Genomic DNA, 9,066 nt, shown 5'->3' with positions numbered 1-9,066 from the left:
CTGTTATGTAGGAACACTATAGGGTGCATGGAAGAAATGATAGAAAGATAAATATAAAACAAAGAATATTGACCAGAAAACGGGAGGGCATGAAGTTTTAATTAAATGAAAATTTTAGGTTAGGAAGCCAAAATTCTAAATTGCAGACTAATTTCAGAGCTCTTCTAACATTGAAGAACAGCCAAAACAGAAACAACAGCAAGAGAGAGAGAGAGAGAGAGAGAGAGAGAGAGAGAGAGAGAGAGAAAGTCAATTAAAAGCAATGTATAAAAACAGAAGTGAAAAGAAAGAGTTAAACATAAAATTAGGACATTAAAGCATAGCTGTTTATGCATCTGGAGATGAGATATGTAAGCGGTAACTAAGACTATTAGGTTAAGATAGAAATATCATTAAAGGTGTCAGAATCATATAAAAACATGACCAGCTAAACTATGTATGTATTCTAGGGTGACCTTTTCATACAGAATGGGCAAGGAGATCTAAATCATAGTTGCCTGGGAAAGCTTACTATTTCTGCCATAGCTATTACCCCCTTCATATTACCATCCCCTGAATTTCTTTCTTTCTTTTTTTTTTTTTTTAATTTCAAGGCAGATTTTATTCATTCATTTATTATTGGTTATTTTATTTATTTACATTTCAAATTTTATTCGCCTTCTCAATTTCCCCTCTGCAACCCCCCTATCCCATCCCCCTCCCTCCTTCTCCCCTACCCACCTACTCCTGCCTCACTGCCCTAGCATTCTCCTACTCTGTGGCATTGAGCCTCTACAGTTCCAAGGGCTTCCCCTTCCATTGATACCAGAAAAATACAGAACACATCATGAATTTGCCTGTCATCCCCGCACAGGGGCCATGTCAATCCTCTTTGTATTATTCCAGTGTTAGTATATGAGCTGAATTTCTATCATATAGACAGGAGACTAGCAAGAAGAAGCTATTTGGTGCACAAGGCAAGTTGTATAGCTAACAAAGCTAGTATATTGGGGGACATTACAGGAAAGCCACAAAATTATTGAGTTTTCTGTTATTTCCATTTGATTGATAGAATGTGTTATAACATTATATAGTTAATAATGAGAGGTGGCTATGTGATTAAGAACTTTGGAAGCCTCTACATGGCTTAAATTGTATCACTCATTTTAACTGCTGTTTACACACTTTCCTACATATACATTAAAAATCAACTTGCATTTTATGTTTAGCTCAAAAATGAGATTATTTTTAAACAAGACTGCACACATGCAGGGCTTCTGAGGGGCATTTAACTGGTTTCATATGGGAGAGTGGAAAGTATAGAAAAAGCCCTATGTTTAAGCACAATTGTTTTGATAATTTAACATATACCGTTAAATGTAATCATATGTAGATCATATCAAGATTGATTAATCTCCTCATTAACTCAAGTCTGTCTATGTCCCTTTGAAAATGCATCTCTCAATTTCATGTCTTCCTTCTATTACCCACTAAGTCCACTAAGTTCTGCTTATATGTGCATTTGGGTGTAGTTACGTGATAGAGCATAGGCCATCTATTTGTGGCTAGCTTGAAAATGTTTAGGTCATATGCTGGTAGGCAGAGCTGCTCTGAATTTTAAAATTGTGGTAGCTATGCCATTCCAGAAATTATTTTTGAAAAAAGAGCCGTAGCTGAGACTGATCAGTGGAGTTCCTTTGGTCCTATATCCAATCTCAAATTCATCTATAAACTAATTCTCCTTGGGAAGAGCACACAAAGATTAATTTTATTGGAGGAGCCAAGGCAAAGACCCTTAAGTATTAATGTAAAATAATATGATATTTAGAAGACTAGCATCATCAAGGAAAAGCCTGCTTTAAGGGGAAAAATAAGAAAAGTGACCATAAGAAAGGAGCTTTTCTAACTAAGTCTCCATATTGTGAAATAGTCTAAAGGTGTGCTTTAATTTGAGAAAGGATTTGCAAACAAAAATATGGTGCTAAGGTGATTCAGAAGCGCAAGCTGACAGTCAAACTTGCTGGGTTCATCTATATATTACTAGATTCAGTGGTGAAAAATGATGCAAGAGTGAAGAACTCACAGCTTCTCTGCCACTGAGGCCAGGCAACATGTGGTAGTGCTATATTCACTTGTAGAAGGATTTGACAAATAAAGGGCCAATGAGAGGTCACTATATGAAGCTATAAAAATGTCTGGGTTAAGTGGTGCCCTACAAATCTAGGGATGCAACAGTCATTAGACATCTGCTAAGGAGAACTATGTCCATGAAGTAGAACCAGCCTGAGACATATGTTGATAGTAAAACTGAATTAGCTGAAATATTAGATATTTGTTGCTGGACTATGGATTTGTGTTTGCTCTACTGGATTTCCTCCTTCTCTTCCTCCTCCCCCTTCTCTTCCTCCTTATTTGGTACAATATGTCTTCACTATGCTCCCATTCCAACAGTTTAGAACAAAAATATATATCCGTATTTTCTGTGGCATTGCATGCTAGAAATACTTAGTGTTTTTGTTGTGTTTTGTTTTGTTTTGCTTTGCTTTTACAGTACAGCACATTAAGAAATTATTTGAGAGATTTTGGAACCCCAAAAGACCCTGATATTTTTAAAGTTCAAATAAATAAATATGGAATTAGAATGTGTCTATAAGCCTATGTGGGTCTTGGAGTTCAATGTGATATTTTGAATGAAAACCATCTCACACAGGCTAAGATATTTGAAAACTTGGTTCCCAACTGGTTGTGTTATTTGGGGAGGTATAGTGATTTTTGCTGTGGAAAATGTATCACTGCAGGTTGGCATGGAGAGTTTATAGTTTCACCCTACTTCCACTTTTCTCTTTCTGCTTTGTTTTTGCAGTTGAAGATGAGAACTCCCTGATTCCTACTTCAGATATTGGCTACATGCAGCTCACACCACCACTGACTCCCCCTCCAATATCAAGAGCCCTAATAAGGTCCTCCTCCTATAAGTTCCTTATAGTCAGTCAGTGTGCTTAATCACAGCAATAGAAAATAACTGATATACAATAGCTCAGCTTTATTTACATTCACAAAACAAGATTAAAAACTTTTGTGTATAAGAGTCAAAAAGGAGACTAAAGTTTACTGCTATATTATTCTATGATGTTATAAAGTAAAGTCATGATATAAGTCTTTTTACAGAGGAAAGTTACTGACAGCAACAATTATTTGACTTCAGTGTTACAGTCAGAAAGAAAGAACAAGGTTGAAAAAGTTATTACCATGTTAGGCACTTGTGTCTCAAAATATTGTGGAGGTTACTAACATACCATCATACACGGACCCATTTAAATCCTGATACTCTGTCTAATCAGGACCCAGATACAGGAAGCATGACCTTTATAAATAAATATTATTTTATTAGCCATTTCAGATTATAATATTCAATAGCAAATATAAGAACCTTTGTAACAAAATGTCTGTATTAAAATACCATTTCCAAGAGAATTGTCTGAATTCCAGGAGAGTTGTCTGAATGTGAAAGATAATTTAACATATAAAATTAAGTTTCAAAGATTTAGTGAGATGTTTTATATAACTTGAAAATGGATTTTAATAAACTCTATTAATTATTAATATGATTCAGACTCCCAATAATCAAGACAAGATCATATGGATTATTTAATCAGGTCTTGCATAATTACTGGGAGATTACCCGTAATCTATATTACTATTCATGAGACTGTTAATTCCCAACTGTGTTTCCCAAGTACTTGCTATTTGAATCTTAACAGGATTACTTCTGCTCTAGCAGTTGTCCTGCTGTAGACATGTGCTCCTGGTGCACCTCCTCTCATGAAGAACTTCTCATCTTCCTTCTCTTACCCTCTTATCATGGACTTTATCTCTCACCCCCAGCCTGATAACTGTGAAAAGCTGCTTACCTCTAATCTACCCAGTTATTGACTGTAGCCACTTTTATTTAACCAATAGGTTCAAATTGGGGAGCAAAATTTTACATAACATTACCTGGTCTATGTGAGAATCTAATCATCAGGAGCAACAATATGTCAGTATTTAGCATTTGAATGCAAACAGCACCAGACTACCTTTCAACATAACATTATGAAATTTAAGTTGTAACATTTAAAATAATTAATTTTTGAAATTATGGCATGTCTACAGTTATATAAAAAATAATAATTACCATTAACTGATTATTTTTTAAATTAAGAAATGACATCTGTGTCTTGAAATATATCTCAGTAGTTACAAAGATTTATTTCTCAATGATAAAGACTTAAGTTAGGGTTCTAGCATTCACATGTGGTGGGTCAAAATGCCTGTAATTTCATCACTAAGGGATCTGATATCATTTTATTGCTCTGTGAGCACCTGCACACATGTATGCACACATGTGAACATAGACATATGCTTATAAATAGGGTAAAATAAAAATTTAAAAAGAAATGTCACTTCCTTGCTGATCTACATATGGCACATTTTATGTCTTTTTATTTCTACATACGCCTAACATCTACTGATATTTATAATATCCTTGGAGACCGAATTTTTGCTTTTTACACTGCTCTGGTGCATAATTAATAGGATATCTTATAAGTAATGGCAGATAAATACTTTTGAAACAATGAATGAGGAAATACATTTTAGAAATGAACTTAAATATGCAGACAATGCTTAGGTAATAATGAAGACAGAGTTGTAGTGAGTTCTCAGGTAAGATGCTTCCTGGAATCTAGACATGCAGTTACTGCAATGTTGAAGAGAATAAAAAGTCAGCCCTCATCTGAGCCATAAAATCTGTAAGATATTTGGCTAAGAGATGAGTTTCTGGCCTAAAGTGACATGGAAATGACTGATGATGATCACTTCATGTAAGTCCAATTTTATGGAGAAAATGTGGAGATTGGTAGAGATGATGAAAATAAATTGACTAATCAACAGAATGTAGGTCTGATAAGGACAAGATATGGGCACATAAATGTTGTCAGGCTTTAGAGAGTTCAGCCTGGTAAGTCCGGCTTGGTGCTGTAAATGTGTAATAACCCGAATAAGCTTTTAGGGAAAAGATAGGCCTGGACAAAAGCTGTTTCCACACTTGCTTTTGGTTTGAGGATGATAGGGTATGGAGGTAAGATGACAGGATGTTTCACATATTGTTGGTTTCATGGTCACTGCTGAGTCCAAATGAACAAAAGTTAAATAAGGTTCTTTCCTCTCACTGTGGTTTTCAGGTATAAGTGAGGCTGGGGACAAATTTGCGCCCAGCAAAACCTCACTAAGTAGAGTCAATGGTTGGTAGTCCTCCTTGCATTTCTCCCTTATCACAAACTTCTAGACCTCCCTAATTATCCACAATTCACAATTTACACAGGGGATAGTTGCAAAGAAAAGGGGAAAATATCTCATATTTTTAGCGATAGATCCAGGGAGCTTCTTAAGATGAATAATATTTAAAACTATTTTAACCTAAAAATGAAACATCATGACATGGCTTCAGAGTATAAAATAGCACTGTGAAAGCCATGATATTTTTCCCTCCACAAAACCAGTCTCCCAAGTGCATGGGCCTGACCAAATACAAGCACACTGTTGCTAGGAGCAAACTTCACAGAGCCAAAGATGCCAGAGTGAGGGTTTGTGACATTATCCAAACAGAAATATGAGCTATGTGAGTCGGCTCACTAACTTAGCAAAATGGGACTGCCCTTAGAAAGAAATGCCATGCTTACTCCACATTTATACTCATGTCTCTACTGTATTTGGCAGGCAGAATTGCAAAGTCAGGCTCAAGATGTTCTGTTACTAACGAACTTTGAGGACAGACAGTAGTACCCACCTTCGTACTACCCTAGTGCATGCATGTCTGACATATAGGAATACATCAAAACACAACTAAATTTTGACAGAAACAGGGCAACAAAATTTGCTGTGTCTTACCAGAAGAGAATAAAACCATTTCATTAAGTCAAGTCCTGGGTTATGTCCAAAGAAGGAGCCTTCTAGGGCCATGAGGAAACTGCTCTATAAAATTTTTGAAGTCACAGAAGTTCCTCTGTTCCAAATCAAAATGTGATGTTGAGTAACAGAAGTTTCCCAGATTTCAGACAATTTAGAGAGCCATCACTAAGACAACACGGGTGTGCTTGTAAGAAAACTCCTGCTGCTGAGCTAACATCCATTTGTGATTTTATTTCCCTCTGTTTGGATAACACAATTTATAGTGTATGCCTTAGCTGAAGTATACTGCCAAAGAAATGGTCAGCATCACACATACACACACACACACACACACACACACACAAACACACACACAAACACACACACACATACACACACACACACACACACACACACACACACTGCACACACACACACCACATTCACACTGAAATCACACATTCCAGGCTCTTGTCAGGATTACTGCAGCAGCAAGCACACATTTCCAAATAGCCAGAATGAAACAGAAGAAACTCAAACTGAGAAGAGTTATGCTTGACAGATGTAGTGTCATTTGCATGAACCCATGGCTCTGTGGGGATGAAGACAAAGGGATGACTGCCATTGCACAAGTGTAAGTTTCTGAGCAATGCCAGAATGTATCACAGTGCCTCACTCCACTGTTGTGTCACCAATCTTTCCACAGCTTCTAATTGCTCCCTTTTTATTTTCTACTTGCACAAAATAAAAACACTCCAGATCAATTTAGTTTTCAAATATCAATACTAATAAATGTATGGGCCCCTCATGAAATATTTAGTTGATAAACAGTTTTGATAAATTTTCTCTAATGTAGACACAGTTACACAAAATGCAATGTGCTCTGTTATATTTGCAAAAGAACTGTCAGTAATTGTGACATAGGTGCTCTGCAACAGTGTATGCCTCTTTTAAAACATGTCAATTCCAGGATGTCAACATTTTTGCCAAAGCAGATGTTATACAGAATTTAGGTAGAATAGATCAGAGCTTTTAGTGACAAAAAGCCATAGACATTTCATCTACTTGAACACAATATGCAGAAGCACTGATGTGAAATACTAGAAATGAGGAGAGGTGTGGGAAAGTCTCCTTTTAGGGTTCACATCACTCCTTCCTTGCTTGGACCCTTTAAAGCATGCCCATCATTCATCCTTCAGTCATGTTTAGCAGAGGAGCTATGAGGCTTCAGTATTCTACACATACCAACAGTGACATGGGTTTTCACCATGAGAAGCCTTCCCCCTAGTTTTGTCCTGTGGAGAAATGTGAAAGAGAAAATTCAAAATGTGGATGAGACCTAGAAGCGTTTATGATCTCTCTGCTACTATTCTTAATTTCCACACAGCTGCAACTAACCTTGTATTTTAAAGTGTCAAAAGTTATGCATTTCCCTCTATAAAGTGGCTTTCACAAAGCTTAACATTTTACTGAGCTAATTTGAAAATTTGGAATTTACATCCTTGAATTGATATAATCTACCCACTGAGGATATGGTTAACAGGCTCATCAAATGCAAAAGAATAGCTTGGAAAGGAAACTGCAGAGTGATTTATTATTTGCTCCTCTGAAGTATGACAAAGCTATGACTCAGCCTCCGCCTACCCAAGACTCCACAGAGCCCTTAATCCCTAGATTTAATTTTTAGCAAGGATCTGAGGGGGAAGCAAAGAGGGTGTAAATGTAACAAGTTCTGAGCCATTTCTTCTCTCACGACATCCTCAGTCCCTAGAAGGACAGAACATGTCATAGCTGCCACAGATGTACCATGTAATTGGGGCAATGGTGCAGAACATGGGCCAACAGAAGGAAAGCTTCTTTGGAAGGGATCTTAGGCAAATATAAGTACATTGTTTCCTAATCTAGAGTATCCTTTAGGAATACCACATAGAAACTTTTTCAAAATGGAATTGAAAAACAATAAAAATATCTTCAAAACATAAATGATACACAGTTGGTCACTAATGATAGACTCTTTTCCCAAATATTTAATATGCTTGTTAGTGATTCCAGTCTCTTCCCTTTTCCAGAGTGGATGGATTGGGGCTGAAGACTGTGGTAATTAATCTCAGATTTCGTGCTACAGCTGCTTGAGGATATTAAGAGAAGTCTATAGTGATCAAACTACACATGCCTATTAGAAGGGAAGCAACAGCTGTTTCCCAGGGCAAAGCCTGAACCACCCCAAGCTGAGGCAGTTCATCTCAAGAAAGATGTGATATGTCAGACATGATTAGATTGATTGGGAAGATAAAGAGAATTCCCAGGACTGAGAAGGGAGAGATCCTACTCAGAGCAAGTGGGAAACAAATTGGAAACAGAAGGAGCTCTAACTCCATGATGAACAGGTGGTCATCCCACAGTGAGTGTCAAAGACAGGATGCTGGAATGAATGATTCTCCCTGTAAAATGAGACCTGTGGAACATCAAGGGGATTCCAGTCATTCATCCTTCCCACAAATTTATTTTTCTTTGACAATACCAACAAGGTTCATTCATTTGTCTTCCTTCTAGCATTTTATGTGTCAGCTTCAATTTGCTCAGTAATATAAACTAAAGTCAGTAAAAAGGATTCCTGAGACTTTATCTCTCCAATCTATGGCAAGCCAAGTTATTCTCTTTTACTCTTTCAATGTGAGTAGATTTTCAGAATTTTATATAAATCAAATTGTATGTTATGTCAGTATTTTTCCATGTAATAGCTTTCATTTGTCATGAGACATTTAAGATGCATTGCTGTTGTGTTTATCAAAATCAGTGTGTTTAATAGCTTCATTCTATTCCATGTATAATTAGTTCTTTCAATAATTTATTTTGATTAATAGGTATATTCATTATATATAAAATTTGAAAATATATTATATTTTTACAAATACATTCATTGTAGACTAATAAATTCACTGCTATCTCCCTTTGTTCACCTAATCCATTTCAATTTCTGTTAACCATTATTTTATATTTAACATCACTTCATGTGGTGAAAATGCATACATCTTGTTTTACATCTGCCTTCTTTTCACTAATGGTTTTCAGTTCCATCCAATATCTTGTGTAGGTCATGTTTATATACTTTCTTATGATTTAATACTATTTTATAGTCTGTTTATGAGTACCCCAGTT

General features: G+C 36.2%; 1 pseudogene; it reads right to left on the bottom strand.

Annotated features, from left to right (window-relative positions):
- Window positions 1–808: 808 nt before the first annotated feature.
- Window positions 809–908, bottom strand: LOC115063165 (annotated as a pseudogene).
- Window positions 909–9,066: the final 8,158 nt, after the last annotated feature.

The sequence above is a fragment of the Mus pahari genome, chromosome X (genome assembly GCF_900095145.1).
Source record: "Mus pahari chromosome X, PAHARI_EIJ_v1.1, whole genome shotgun sequence".
In the NCBI taxonomy this organism is placed as follows: Eukaryota; Metazoa; Chordata; class Mammalia; order Rodentia; family Muridae; genus Mus; species Mus pahari.
This window is presented reverse-complemented; position numbering and strand designations above follow the sequence as displayed.